This window comes from Galeopterus variegatus, unplaced genomic scaffold, assembly GCF_000696425.1.
Source record: "Galeopterus variegatus unplaced genomic scaffold, G_variegatus-3.0.2 Scaffold6, whole genome shotgun sequence".
NCBI classification, from domain to species: Eukaryota; Metazoa; Chordata; class Mammalia; order Dermoptera; family Cynocephalidae; genus Galeopterus; species Galeopterus variegatus.
Genome location: NW_007726117.1, coordinates 1,329,723 through 1,345,622, shown reverse-complemented (window position 1 = coordinate 1,345,622; position 15,900 = coordinate 1,329,723). Strand labels below are relative to the sequence as shown.

Below are 15,900 nucleotides of genomic sequence, written 5' to 3'. Positions count from 1 at the left end.
AAAAAAAAAAAAAAAAAAAAAAAAAAAAAAAAAGAATCACAAAATTTGTAAACTTTGAACACATCTTCTGCTTTATAGACAATTTTGAGTGTCAACAAGCAATTTCCAGGTACTTTCTGTGTGAGGATTACGTTGGGTACTGGGAACACAAACGTGAAGACGACACGGTTAGGACCACATCATGGGGGTGATGCACTATTTTTGACTAGAGATCATTATCAGCCGGGGTCTGTAGTTTTTCTCCTTGAAGAAATCAAGTATATGGAAAAAATGTGGCTCAGAGAAAACCTTTAGCAGATCTGACCATGTCTCTCCCCTACTTACAAATTGTTCAGTGACTCCTCAATAACTACAGTATGAAGCCTGCTTTTTTCAAATAACATACATGGCCCTTTATGCTCAACCAGCAGATCTACTTAGTTTAAGCAGACTTATCTCTTAGGTACCTTTATAGTTCTGATTGAATTTACTCACTAAGTCTCCTTTTCATTCAATATTATTCATTTTTTGCTAGGTTATCCTCACCTAGGAAGAGAATAGAATATGAATATTAATCACTGAGCAATTATATTTCTCATTAGATATAATGAAATGTGATTTTTGCTGGAAGTAATCTTCACCTGAGTTTAGATGAAACTGAGTTCCTAAAACTTCCAGCCTATTAGGCTAAATTTGGAGACAACCACAATGATGAGATCTTCCATGTAAGTATCAGATATAAGTCCTCAGGGTATTTTTATGAAGCAGTCACTTACCTATCATTTTATTTCTCAGTAACCTGTTTGTGGTTCAATGGACAGAACACAGGGCTGATATTCTAGTCCTGTCTGTGACTTAACTGTATGACCCTGGGCACTAATTAAGCCTTATGTGCCCTGAATTTCCTTATTCTTCATGTCAGAGTAATACTTGCTCTATATGTACTTAATTGTGATTATAAACAGGATTACAGTTGCCAAAATTTTCAACTCAACCAGTATGTAGATATCAACAAGTATGTAGATATTAAGTACTTTTGCTCAAGTATATAATCTATTGGGGTCAGATTCATAAAAGTAATATGCATGGATTCAGAGAATGGAAGGATCACATTCAGTGGAGTGGGGGTGGTGGTGATCAGGAAGATTAATAAAGGAGGTAGGAGTTGAGCTGGGTCTTGAGGAATAGAAAAGGTGGTAGAAGAGAGTTATCTGGAAAGGATAAGGGCAGAGAGGCATTAGGATTCTCAGTATGGCTCCAGCTTTCTTTTCCAGACTCATTACCTTCTGCATATTCCAGACTAAATGCTGTCCTCTGAATCACAGAAATGTGTCTGGCGCATAGCAGTCAAGCCATCGAAATCCAGCTTCTACCCCTTCCAGTGAAGCCTCACCCAAGTGGAATTTATCATGCTCTCCTCTGTACCTGTTGCTTTTATTGTACCTCAATAGAACCACCTTCCTTGCTCAATGGTGAACTTTTTGGAGACAGGAATATGTGGTTTGTCTTTGTATCCCTAGGCTCCTAACTCAGTGCTTTTCTCTTATTAAGTAATCAGGAAATGTTTACTCTATTGAACTTGCTCCAAGGACACTGATATCACTAACTAAAGTGAAGAGCATGTTGGTATCATCTTAATGTCTCTATAAGCCTTAGGCTTTCACTTTTGTTTCTACTGTGTTCCTTACTTCACCCCTTTGAAGTAGGGATGCAGTTTAAAAACTTATAGATGAGGAAACTCAGAGGATGCATTTGCCCAAAGTTACCCAGTTGGTAAGTGCCAAAATCAGGCAGGGCTTTTTTGACTTGAAATCCAGTAATCTATCCACTATTCCTGGGCCTTGCAGTATCAGACAGATAGGGGTAATAAAATGCACTAACTCTCAGAGTCCTAGTTTTCTCGTTTGTACATGTGAGCAATAGTACCTACCTCATGGAATTATAGTGAAGATTAAATGGTGAAATATGTGAAGTCACTAGCTCAGTGCCTAGCACTTTGTGGCGTACTCTTGGTTCCTTCTCACCAAGCTTACTACCTCCTGCAGATTCAGACATAGATAAATGAGGTATTTAGTTCTGGCATGTAGTGGGGACTACACAGAGAGCAGTGTCCTTCTGTAATCTCTTACCAGTTCCAGCCTCTCAGTCGCACAAGAAATTGCAAAAGGCAGTAATTTGTAAATACTTAAAATTTAGCATCTTCCCTTCACTCCCACGTTCATCCTTGTCATATCCTTTTCGCGCCCAGCATGTATCAAACTCAAAAATTGCAGTCCTGTGATTTCTCCAGCTTTGAGATCACTGACTGAATAATCTCTGAGGCTGGTCTTTTAAAAAAACTAACAAGACAGTAAGTCTTCTCTGATCCTGTCTTTAAATAAGATAATTACGTGGAGGAACCTAACACGTTCAAAGCAAGGGACGGAGGGGACCCATTGATTGTAGTTGATTTTATACCCGCCTGAAACTAAAGAAATGATTTCTAAAATCTCTTTCGGTGGGTGGGAGGGGGAGACGCTTCCGAAATTTCTCTGCTGAGCTCCTTAACTCCTGAACTGGCGGCTTTTTAAAAGTAAAAAATGATCCGGTTGTGGTGGTGGTGGGCTGGTGGCAACAGTGAATGGGTGGGGGTCGACCCCCGGGGCTTCCTCTAATGCCCCGCTGGTTTTCAGAACACCGCACTGGCCACCGAGGGTCCGCGGAGGCTCGGGTCCGTGTGTCTGGCCAGAGGGTGCACATCCAAGGCCGGGCTTCCTCCCGCCGGGGGAACAGCTTTGGCAGTGAGGCGCCGAGGCGGCTTTCGGGTCCCTCTTCTCGCCTGGGGGCCCCAGCGGGGCGGCCCCCAGCCCAGTAACCTGATATGATTAGCGCGACGGTGCGAGTGACCCCAACTTCCTCACGGGCCGGCGGCCTCGGGCAGCTCCTCTGCGGCGCGCCGGCGGGCCTCAGGACCTCCCGACCCCTCTCGAGGGCCCCGCCCCTCCTCCCGGGCCAACGAGCGTGCTAGCGAGCGCCCCTTGCCTGCGCGTGGGTGTGAGTGCGCTGTCCTCCCACCTCGGCCCATTCCCCATTGTTTCTTCGCGGCAGTCACAAGCCCCTAGGCGTGGCCCCGCCCTTCAGTGGTGTTCACCCCTCCCCCGCCCCGGTTGAACCCGTGCTTGGGGGCCCCCAGAACGAAGGGAGAGGGTCACCCTTGAACCCTTCCCTTTGCGTCTCCTCTCCCAAGTGTTCTCCGCATTTTTCTTCTACCCTCCCGGGGCCAGGCCCCATTCAGGGCTCTGTCGCTGTCTCCCTTCCCCCTCTTCCCCAGCTCTCCCTCCTCCTCAGCCCCCTCCTCTCAGCGGGTCCTCCTCTTTCTCTCCCTCTCCCCCCTCTTCCTCCTCCCCATCCCTTCCCCCCCACAATGCAGTTCGCGGCGCGGCGGACATGGCGGTGGAGTCCTGAGCTCGTCGTGTCCCGGCCTCCAGCGGCGGCGGCAGCAACGGCGGCAGCGGCGGCGGGAGGCGGAGGGGGAGCGGAAGCCACTGAGATGAGGAGGCGTCGCGCACGCCTGTAGCTCGCGGGCCTCGCAGGTACGGAGGTTCCGACCACGACTCAGTCCGGTGCTGAGGGGGTGTGCTCGGGAAGGCCGGGCGGCCCCGTGTTCGCCTGCCTTAGGTGCCGCGCCTCGCAGGTGTTGGGGGCCCGGCCCGAGCGCGTCTCGGCCACCCCCTTGGGGCTTGACACTTCTCTTTGCTGGAACGAGCTTCAGGTGTCCCAGGGGAAGGCTGAGATAAGGGAGGTAGGGACGGCGGCCTGGGCGGCCTGAGGAGAGCATTGGGGCGTTTTGGGGCCGAACTCCACAGAGAGGCTGAGGCTCCCGGCCCCGGACCGAAACCTGTTGTAGACCGGCGAGGAGGATTTTGAGTTAACGGGATTGGCTTGAGCATTCTCTTGGGTGCAGTGCGATTCCCTGTCATGTGTGCCTTTTCTTTCAACCTTGCTTAGATATAGAGGTAGCATACTGTAGTATATAAATACACACACGCATATAATACATAATAAGTATTTTCTCTGGGCTCGCTTTCGGAGGGAGAAGGCAGAGATGTCTGTGTGGATTTCATTTCTTGCTTGCCTGCCTTCTCTCTCCCCCGCCCCCCATCCGAATGGTGGTAACGCGCGCTTTTGACGTGGGTAACTGAGATTCGTTATTTGTAAACAGACAGCACTCCCCGAATGTGTTGCACGCCTCCTCGAGAGGTTTCAGATCTTTCTGGTATCCGCATTGCAAAAGAATGAGATGTTGAGACTTGATAAAAGCACATTAGCGGGATTTCTAGTGGTACCTGAAGGGGATGAATTACTGTTATTTTAACAGCGTGGATTAAACATGTTCTTTTCGGAGGATTATCAAATATTACATCATATGAATTTTGTACCTTGCGTGAAATCTTAGTTTCGATATACCATATTTCTTCATTTTGATGTGTTTTTGATAAAAAAAGTAGTTCCTTACACATTTGACGTTCTGCTCCCTTTTGTGGTCTTCTTAAATTCGTGTCCAGAAATGCAATTCGAATTGTGTATTATAGTCATGCATTTAGTAATTAGCTCGAGTGGATCAGATTACGTTTTACTTCAAAAGACACCCCCCCCCCAAGTCTTGTAGCAGCGAAATGTTTGTGATACTTGGTGAAACAGCACATATTCTGTTTCTTTTTAGAAGTGAAGAGAACTATTAGCTAATAAACTTGGATAATTCCAACTGGATATAATAATTTAGAGAGAATGCCGGACCGAAGTGTTGAATCGTGGAATGGTTTAAAAAGAAAAGTTGATTTCGTGTGTGTGTGTGTACGCCGAAATTTTCTTCAGGTTCAAAACCCACGTCTCCTTAGAATTTGCTGCACTACACTGCATCCTAGTTCTGATTAGTCACAACTTGTAAAATTATGAAATACTGATTCACTTAGAAAGCTATGCTTACGATAATCAATGAATTCACTAGTGTCTAGTGCTATGATGCTTTTATAAACCACTTTTAAAGAGTGGATGGAATGGAGGCTATTCCAGACCTGAGGAATAATATACAAAGATGATAAATTGTGATGAGGCTTGGTGTGGGGGGGAAGAGTGAAAAATTCAGTGTGGCAGGAATTGAAGATATAAATAGAGTGGTGAGAGAAATGATTGGAAGTGGCAGTCAGATTGTGAATGGCCGTGTATGTTAAATTAAGGTGTTTGGAGTTTTATCTTGTGAGAAGTGAGATAAGTGATTGAGCTGTGATTAGAACCATGTTTTCTGACTCCTAGTCTAACATTTCTTTCTTCTTGGCTTCTTTTCAGTGGATAGTCAGGCTTTCTTTTCTATACCAGTCTCCTCTCCTGTTTACACACTGGTTTTTTTGGGGGGGCGGGGTGGGGGGGGGAGTATCCTCTGATCCAAATCTTATTGTCTAAGAATTTTTAATTTCTCAGAAGATTCTTTTGAGAGAAAAATACCTCTGGGAGAGATCACCTTGTTATGGCTACTCAGGAAGTTTTTTCACTCCTTGGCTTGGATTAGTTGACTATTTTCTAGTTTAGTAGTAGAGAGCAATAGGTTAGGGCTTTGGGGACTATGGGCTGGAAAGAGGGAGAAGCATTCATGCAAGCTCTGTGTTTACCAATAAAGGTGAACAGAGTCCTAATCTTTACACAGAGCAGCCTGTACTTTCAAAAAGAAATAGGTATGTTTGTTAATCACACAACAATCTGTTAGTTTAAAATGGGTATTTGAGGGCCGACCCCGTGGCTCACTCGGGAGAGTGCGGCGCTGGGAGTGCAGTGGCGCTCCCGCTGCGGGTTTGGATCCTATATAGGGATGGCCTGTGTGCTCACTGGCTGAGCGCGGTGCTGGTGACACCAAGCCAAGGGTTACGATCCCCTTACCGGTCATAAAAAAAAAAAAAAAAAAAAAGGGGGTATTTGATTTACAATGATAATTGATAACTTACTGCATTCTTACTACGTGCTGATTTCTTTCTTAAGATCTTACAAGTATTAACTCAGTCCTTAAAACAGCCCCTTTTATATTTATCGTCATTTACAAGTGAGGAAAGTTCACATAGAAGGATTGAATACCTTAGACAAGATCTCACAGCTAGTTTGCTGCAGAGCCAGGATTAGAAATGAGGGTATTTGAGTCTAGAGTCAGAGCTCTTCACTACTACACTATGTTGCATCTCAAGTTTAGGGTTTCAAAATTTAGTATGTAGGGGATGTTAAATTCTCAAAAGTCACATAGGTTGTCAAAAAATATTTTGCAAGTATGTAAAGTATTAATTATACAGAATAACTAAACCTGATTGCATTTTGTCAACGTGTTAGCCAGTGTAGTTTAAATAATTTAATTATTAAAATTGATCAGCCATTAAATATTCATTAAGCACCAAGTATTCATTAAGTGCCAGTCATGTGCTGAGTATTAATTTAGGCCAGTGGTATTAAAACTATGTTTGGGGACCCTTGGTGGAGGAGGTTCTCAGAGTCAAACTGTTTTCATAGTAATAGTGAGATACTATTTGCCTTTTCTTTTTTCTTCTCATCCGGAATAGAGAGTAGTGTCTACATTAAATGTGGAGACATTATTGCTTTGATGGCTAATGGAACGTGTAATAGTGTTTTCTTTTTTGTTTCTTTTTCTTTGAGATGTAATTTATAATACTGTAAAGTTCACCTTTTTAAAATATACAATTCAGTGGCTTTTATTATATTCATAAGGTTGTACAACCATCACTTCTGTTTAATTCATATAAAATCATAGCATCTGCAAACAGAGATAATTTTACTTTTTCCTTTCTAATTTGGATTGCTTTTATTTCTTTTTCTTGCCTAATTGCTCTAGCTAGAACTTCCAGTACTGTGTTGAATAGAAGTGGTGAAAACAGGCATCCTTGCTTGGCTTCATCCTGATTTTAGAGGAAAGGCTTTCAGTCTTTTGACCATTAAGTATGATGTCCACTTTAGGTTTTTCATATATAACTTTTATTATGTTGAGATAGTTTCATTCTATTCCTAGTTTGTTGAGTGTTTTTATCATGAAAGGGTGTTGAATTTTGTTGGATGCTTTTGCATTACTTGCGATGATCATGTGGGTTTTTTTCTCCCTTTGTTCTGTTAATGTGATGTATTACATTGAATGATTTTCATATGTTGAACCATCCGTGCATTCTACAAATAAATCTCACTTGGTTATTGTATTAGTCTCTTTTCTGTCACTGATAACAGAATACCTGAAACTGGGTAGTTTATAAAGAAGTGAAATTTATTTCTCATAGTTTTAGAGGCTGGGAAGTTCCAAAGGGGAACTTTTGGAGGGGGTGCATCTAGTGATACTTCTTGGTGAGAGCTCTCTGCAGAGTCCCAAGGCAACACAGGTCATCGCATGGCCAGAATGGCAGGAGTCTTTATGTGCTCATTTCTCTCCTTATAAAGCCGCCAGTCTACTTCCTGATGACTCATGAAACCATTAGCCCACTAATGCATGAATGGGTTAATCTATTCATGAGGGCGTAGTCCTCACAATCCAATCACTTCTTAAGGTCCACACTTTTCTTTTTCCTTTTTTTTTTTGCCTTTTTGTCTCTTTTTTACTGACCGGTAACGGGATCGCAACCCTCGGTGTTGCGCCCACACCGTGCTCAGCCAGTGAGCGGGAACTGGTCTCCACATGGGATCTGAACCCTCGGCGGGAGCGCTGCCGCACTCCCAAGTGGCGCACTCTCCAGTGCGCCACCGGGCCGGCCCCACACTTTTCAAATACTGTAGTCGGATTTCCCATTCTCTGAACACTTTTTACAATAGGGATCAAGCTTCAGTGAATTTGTTGAGGACATTCAAACCATAGCAGTTGTGGTATATAATCCTTTTAATATGCTGCTGACTTCAGTTTGCTAGTTTTTTATTGGGGATTTTTGCATCAGTGTTCATAATGTTTTATCTATTTTTAAGTATGCACTCAGGACATTAAGTACATTCACATTATTGTGCAACTATCACTACATACATCTCCAGAACGTTTTCATTTTCTCAAATTGAAATTCTGTACCCATTAAACAATAAGTTCCCATTTGTCTTTCCTCTCAGCCTCTGGCAATCATCATTCTATGATCCATCTCTATGAATTTGACTACTCTCAGTTCCTCATGTAAGTAGAATCATACAGTATTTGACCATTTATGATTGGCTTATTTCATTTAGCATAATGTCTTCAAGGTTGATCCATGTTGTAGCATGTATCAGAATTTCCTACCTTTTTAAAGCTGACTATGTTATTCCATTGTATGTATATACCTCATTTTGTTTATCCATTCGTCTGTTAAATGGACACTTGGGTTGCTTTTACCTTTTGGCTACTGTGAATAATGCTACTGTGAACATTGGTGTTCAGTTATCTGTTTGAGTTCCTACTTTCAATTCTTTGGGTATGTATCTGGAAGTAGAATTGCTAGGTTATGTGGTAATTCTGTGTTTAATTTATTTTCATATTGTAATTGTTTTTTATTGGACAAGAATTTAAGCTGCCCTTATCCACCCCTTTCCCAACCTAAATATTCTTTTATGAAAGTCTGTTTGAAAAGGTACCAATTTGGAAGCTTTTCTTATAAGCTTTTCAGGATAAAAAATAGTCAAGTACTCTTGGAAAACTTTTTAAAAATAATTTTTCTGACCAATGTTGTTATTCTTCCACAAATTTTTTTTTAAGATCCATTTTTTTTTTTTCCTTTTTTGTCTTTTTTCGTGACCGGCAACGGATAGCAACCCTCAGTGTCGTGCCTGTACCGGACCGGGACCGGCAACGGGATCGCAACCCTCGGTGTCGCGCCCGTACCTCGCTCAGCCAGTGAGCGGCTGGTCTGTATGTGGGATCCGAACCCTTGGCGGGAGCGCCGCCATGCTCCCAAGCAGCGCACCGCAGCAGTGCGCCACCGGGCCGGCCCTTAAGATCCATTTTTTTAAGTGTTCATAGCAGCTATATTTGTAATAGCCCAAAACTGAAAACAACCCATCAATAGGTAAATAGATAAACAGACCATGGCATATGCATGCAGTGATTTAATCAACAATAAAAATGAACAAACTATTGGTACATGCAACAACATGGATGAATTTCAAAATAATTACACTGAATGAAAGAAGCCAGATAAAAAAAAGAGCACATGCTATTTGATTCAATTTACAGAAAATGTTAGGTGCTGCAAATTCCCATACAGTGACAGAAAGCCAACCAATCTGTTACCTGGGAAAGGGAGACTGCAGAGGAAGGGGTTGGAAAGAAGGATTCTAAAGGGGCACATGAAAATTTTGGAGGGTTTGGGAATAAGGAGCATGTTCACTATCTTGATCATGGTGGTGATTTCATGGGTATATACTTTTTTTAAAAAAAAATTTAATGTTTAGGTAGAAAATTATTAACATAGAAACAAAGGAGAACATCACAAATTTGAAATCAGTTGATAAGGAACAAATTTAACACTCAAAGTTTTACATCATTAATGCAAAAAGAACTCTTAAAAATGAATTAGAAAAATCTAAGCAGAAATTTGCTGAAGGACATGAGCAGATAATTCATACACCTCAAAGAAGCACATGTGGCTAATAAGTACATTCTAAGATGTTGGGGGGCAGGGGAGGCCTTGAGGCATACAGCCCCCAACTCAGGACTCCAGGTGGCTGGCTCTGTTGCTTGCCTCTGCATTTAATTTTTTGAGGAACTGCCATAGTAGTTTTTCATTTTTTTGATTATGTTCATTGAAGCACTAAAGTTTTTAATTTTAATAAAGTCCAGTTCATTTATTTTCTTTGGTTGTCTCTGCTTTAGGTGTCATACATAAGAAATAATTGCCTAATCCAAGATTGTAAAGATTTACATCTATGTATTTTTCTAACATTTCTACAGTTTTAGCTTCTACATTTAGGCCTTTGATCTGTTTTGAGTTAATTTTTGTATGTGATGTGAGGTAGAGGTTCAACTTCGTTCTTTTGTACGTGGCTGTCCAGTTGTCCCAGCACCATTTGTTGACAGTATTGTTCTTTCCCTTATTGAATAGTTTTGGCACCCTTCTTGGACATTAATTGGCCATATACATATGGGTTTATTTCTGGATTCTCAATTCTGTTCCATTGATCTATGTGTCTGTCCTTATACCAGCACTACCCAGGTTTGATTAATGTAGCTCTGTAGTAACTTTCGAAATTGGGGAGTGTGAGTCCTTCAACTTTATTCTTTTTCAAGATTGTTTTGGCTATTTGGAGTCCCCTGCAATTCAATATGAATTTTAGGATCAGCTTGTCAATTTCTGCAAATTCTGCAAAAGGTAGCTGGAATTTTGAAAGTGATTGTGTTGAATTTGGTGATCAGTTTGTGGAGTATTGTCATCTTAACAACATTGTCTTCCAGTCCAGGAACACAGGATTTTTCCATTCATTTGTGTCTTATTTAATTTCTGCAATGTTTTGTAGTTTTCAGTGTACAAGTCTTGTACTTCTTTTATTAAATTTATTCCCAAGTATTTTATTCTTTTTGATGCTGTTGTAATTGGAATTGTTTTCTTAATCTCAATTTTGGGTTGTTTATTGCTATTTGTGGTAGTTAATTTTAGGTATCTTGACTAGATTAAACTTGACTAGATTAAGGAATACCTAGCAACCTGGTAAAACATTAAGTTTAGGTGTGTCTGTGAGGGTTTTTAGAAAACAGAGGAGATTAGCATGTGAACCTGAATGGGCTAAGTGGGGAAGATCTACCCTCATTATAGGTGGACACCATCCAATCTGCTGGGGACCCAGAGAGCACAAAACAGAGGAAAAGGCAAATGTATCTCTCTCTCTGCTGGAGCTTGGAAACATTCTTCCTTTCCTGTCCTTGGACATCAGAACTCCAGGCTCCCTGACTTTAGATTCCAGGACTTATACCAGTGGTACACCCTGGTTCTCAGGCCTTTGGCCTTGAACTGATAATTTCACTGTTAATTTCCCTGGTTCTGAGGCTTTCAGACTTGAATTGAGCCATGCTGTGGCATCCCAGGGTCTCCAGTTTGCAGACGTCCTGTCGTGGGACTTTTCAATCTTTATAATTGGATGAGCCAGTTCCTCTAATAAATCTCTTGTGTATCTATATACATATCCTATTAGTTCTGTCTCTTTGGAAAACCCTGACAAATACTCTAGTGTATAGAAGTACAACTGATTTTTTAATATTCAATTTATATTCTGCAACCTTGTTGAATTCATTTGTCATCTCTGGGTTTTGTGGATTCTTTAGTTTTTTCTCTATATGAGATTATGTCATCTACAGGTACAGATAGTTTAACTTTCCCTTTTTAATTTGGAAGCTACTTTTTCCTGCCTAATTGCTCTGGCTAGTACAGTGTTGAATAGACTTGAAGAGAGTAGACATTTTTGTCTTGTTTCTGATCTTACAGGGGAAAACATTCAGTCTTTCACAATTAAGTATGATGTCACCTGTAGGTTTTTTGTGGCTGCCTTTTATTAGGCTGAGGAAGTTCCCTTCTAATCCTAGTTTGTTGAGTTTTTTTATCATAAAAGAGTGTTAGATTTGTCAGATGCTCTTTTGTATCCATTGAGATGGTTATGTGGTTTTTGTCCTTTATTCTATTAATATGTATTACATTTATTGACGTTTGTATGTTGAACCAATCATCTTGCATTCCTGAGATAGATCTCACTTGGTCCTGGTTTATAATCATTTTTATATGTTGCCACATGTGGGTTGCTAGTATTTTGTTGAGAATTTTTACATCTATATCCATAAGGGATGTTAGTCTATAATTTTCTTGTCATGTCTTTTTCTGGTTTTGGTAATTAGGGTAATACTGGCCTTATAGAATGAGTCAATAGTGTATTCTTGTATTTGAAAAATATCTCAGTTTTGGGCTGGCCCTGTGGCTCACTTGGGAGAGTGCGGTGCTAATAGCGCTGAGGCCACGGGTTCGGATCCTATATAAGGATGGCCGGTGTGCTCACTGGTTGAGTGTGGTGCGGATGACACAGAGCCAAGGGTTGTGATCCCCTTAGTGGACAAAACAAACAAACCAACAAACAAAATCTCAGTTTTAATGTGTAATGATGCAAATATCAATAGATAAAACCCACAAAGACAAAAGTTCTTTGGATCCTCAATTTGTAAGACTTCAAAGGCATCCTGAGGTCAGAAAAGTTTGAAAACTGCTGTTTAGGCTCAGAGACATACCCTAGTGCCTAAGCATTGGACCAAAAATTGGGACTTTTATTTCTTGTAGTCATATACCAGTCTCATTTGTGTCACCTTAGGCAAGTAATAAACTCAGAGTGCCTCATTACAAGACTGTATTTACTTCACAGATATGTAAGGATAAATGAATGGGCATACTAGACATCTAGTAGCTAATGCTGTATCCTCAAAAAAAAAAATTTTTTTTTTTTAAACTGAAGTTTGTAAGAGCTCCAGGACTTTTTGTAGGAACTTGTGACATCATTATGTGGCAGTGTCTTGAAGTCTGCCTAACATTTGGTAGATACTTGATTAACATATAGATAAAGATTTGTTATTTTGTGTTTAGAACTTACATTTAAGCTTTCTCTGATAGCACCACTTTTAAGCCAGCGATTTTAAATGTAGAGGGTTACACTTCCTTAGGAAGGCATTTCATAATCACTTTGGAAAGCCTTATAAAACTCTTACAGATATCCTCATCTCCCCTGGTGCCTCCCCTTTCCCTGCCAATTTCTTGTGTTCCTCTTTATTTCTGTTGGAAGTGTGTTCTCTTTGTCAGATGTGTTGGAATAGAAAGAAAGTTGAGAATCATTATTCTAAATCTTCTAGGGGATGTAGCATATTTCTTTCACACCTGTTTCTGCAAAGCCAGAAAACCAGATCCATATTTTTCTACATGTTAGTCTATCCTCCTCTAAAATTCTTCCTCTTGAAAGAGGTGGTGGCCTGGGGCCGGCCCGGTGGCGCACTGCTACAGTGCGCCGCTTGGGAGTGTAGTGGCGCTCCCGCCGAGGGTTTGGATCCCACATACAGACCGGTTCCCGCTCACTGGCTGAGCGAGGTGCAGGCCCAACACCAAGGGTTGCGATCCCGGTCAGGTACGGGCGCGACACTGAGGGTTGCGATCCATTGCTGGACACGAAAAAAGACAAAAAGGAAAAAAAAAAAAAGAAAGAGGTGGTGGCCTGCTGACTGTGGTTCTTATCTGACTTGTCATTTCAATCTAGGCATCTCCAGGTCACTCCCCTATGTTCACTGATACTTTGTTGTAATTCTTGACATCAAATTGGACAATTGGAAGCATAACATTTGAAAGTCACCTAACAGCTTAACTTTATTTTTTCTTAATTTCTGTTTCAGTGATATTGAACTATACTTTCTTTGGTGTATCAACTCATATTTTTCAAAACAGTTCTACTTATGATCAAAATCTCCTAAATTGTCTATATGTACATTTTTCATGCTTTTTTAGTTTTCTGCTCTATCCCTAATCTCTCCAGATACAGCCTCTTTTTGGCTTTATCCCTTCCCCCTATACCAGCACATTACTGTTGTGTTTCTTATCCTGTTAATATATTCATTCTGTAAATCCCCTACCCAGTGCAAATTTAAATCTGCAAATTGTATAAACTACTCTGTTGGTGTTTTATACATTTAGTTAGGTCCTTAACATAGCTTGGCTGTGTTCTAGTCTGTTTCCTTTCTTCTCGCATTCGCTATTGTTTTTTCCTCCAGTCTTAAGCCCTCTACTGCCCTCTGCTTTTCTCACTCAGTGCTGGCCTTCTGTTTCAAAGAACAGTGTTAAAAACTTGTGTTCCTTATAGTTCTTTGAGATACTGATAGGTGGTGCTGGCAAAAGAGGCTTATTTAGTCAGGGAAGCCTGGGAGATGTTGCAAATTATATCTCTCTCTTAGAGCTTTACAGTGTTTATTAGCATACTGAAGAATATGAAAGGTCCTTTAGGAAAGAAACTCATTTATCTATTTAATATAGTCCCCCCACCAAAAAAAAATGTTGATAAGGGCCCCCACATTAAAAAGTATGGCTTTTTGCTGTTATTGCTAATTATTGTTATTTACTTTACTCACTCATCTCCTTTCCCTTTCTGCTCTGTCTTCCTCATTCTACGGAAGTAATCTAAAGCAAAACTGTGCCACTCTTCTGCTTATAAATCCATGGCTTCTCTTTGCCAAAGTATAAACTCACCTCGCTCTGCAAATGTATGCATCAACTTATGTTCTCAATTCATCGTTGTGCATGCTACTCTATAGTCCTAAAAAAGTTCTCAAAGTTTTATAAACACATTTTGTTTGTTACATATCATCTTATTAGGACTATTCCTTCTTATTTCCTCTTCCAACTGGAAAATTTTTGCTCACCTCAACTATTATCTTTGTGATGACTTTTCTTAGGCTCTTTGCTCTGGGTTTTCATAGCATGTGTCACATTACATTGTCATTATTTCTTCTTATCACTGTCTCTTCTTTTAGATATGATTTTGTATCCCCAATTTTTAACCAAGCACCTTATGTTTGAATGTTGACCAATAATTTTGTTAAAATTCATTCCAGATTTGTATTTGTTTACCTACAAAAATGTAGCCCCAGGTACATAATTTGCAAGGCCCAATGCAAAATGAAAATGCAAGGCCCCTTGTTAAAAATCAGGAGGAAAGTGTTGTTAAAGGTACTAAAATATAAAGCTTTTTACTTTCTTCTGCATTCTTTCTCTCAACTTGTCATGATTTTTTAAAAATTTGCTTTTTATTTTTTAAATAAAGAACAATTAACAATTTTAAATTATTAAGCATGAATTTTGTTCATATTTATATTTTGCAATGCCATTTTTAAATGCAAATATAAAAGCACTTAACTCTTGCTGGCATTTCATAGCTTGTACTTGCATGTACATTTCATTCTTACCAGAACAGTGGAAATGCTGCATAAAACTTATTCAACTGTTCTGTGTCACTTCTTAATACTTGCTCATTCTTCCAACACTTTCTTTGACTTGCTGATGAGTAAAGAAGGACTGAAAGGAAAAGGAACTATGAAACTGTCTTTCCCTTTCCTTCTATGTCATCATTTTAGCATAAGGTTTTGGTTAATTCAGAGAAGTAATGTGAGTAAGAAAAGATATAGGATTCCTTGGTCATTTATGTTCTTTTTTCTTTTTCTCCTTTCAATGACCAAAACAAGAGCATTTATTTGCTTTTCATGCTACATGCCTGTCATTGATAGAATGTGTTGGGTAGATGTGCTGATGTTGGGTAGAGTTTTCTGTATATATCTGTTAGGGCTAATTGGTTTATAGTATTGTTCAAGTCCTCAATATCCTTATTGATCTTCTGTTGTGGTTGGTCTATATGTTATTGAAAGTGGGGTAATGAAGTCTCCAACTTTGATTGTAAAACTGTTTACAATTCTGTTAATTGTTGCTTCCTATATTTTGGGGGCTCTATTGTTAGTGCATATGTTTAAAATTGTAATATGCCTTTGCTGGAGTGAACCATTTATCAATATATAATGTCCTTATTTGTTTCTTATAATCTTTTTTGACTTAAAGTGTATTTTGCCTGACAATAATGTAGCCACCCAAGCTCTCTCTTTGTTACGACATGCGTAGAATATTTTTCCGTTTTTTTTTACTTTGATTCTCTTTGCCTATTTGTATCTAAAGTGAATCTTGTAGATAGATGATAGATGTATCATGTGTTTTTTATCCAGTTTGCCAATCTCTGCCTTTAAGTGGACAGTTTAATTCATTTACACTTAAAGTAGTTACTGGTAAGGAAGGATTTATTTCTTTTTTTTTTTTTTTTTTTTTGTCTTTTGTCTTTTTCCGTGTCCGGCAACGGATCGCAACCCTCAGTGTTGCCCCCGTACCGGACCAGGGACCGGCAACG

General features: G+C 40.2%; 1 protein-coding gene across 5 annotated transcripts in view; it reads left to right on the top strand.

Moving 5' to 3' along the window:
• Positions 1–3,388: 3,388 nt before the first annotated feature.
• Positions 3,389–15,900, top strand: part of ZCCHC11 (zinc finger, CCHC domain containing 11) — a 123,312-nt gene continuing 110,800 nt past the window's right edge. For 3 of the 5 annotated variants that reach the window (XM_008578368.1, XM_008578308.1, XM_008578575.1), the window contains exon 1: positions 3,408–3,551. The gene's annotated coding sequence lies outside the window, so the exon portion shown is untranslated. Of the gene's footprint in view, positions 3,552–15,900 lie in introns of all 5 variants that reach the window. The other 2 variants (XM_008578504.1, XM_008578436.1) reach the window with 1 other exon arrangement.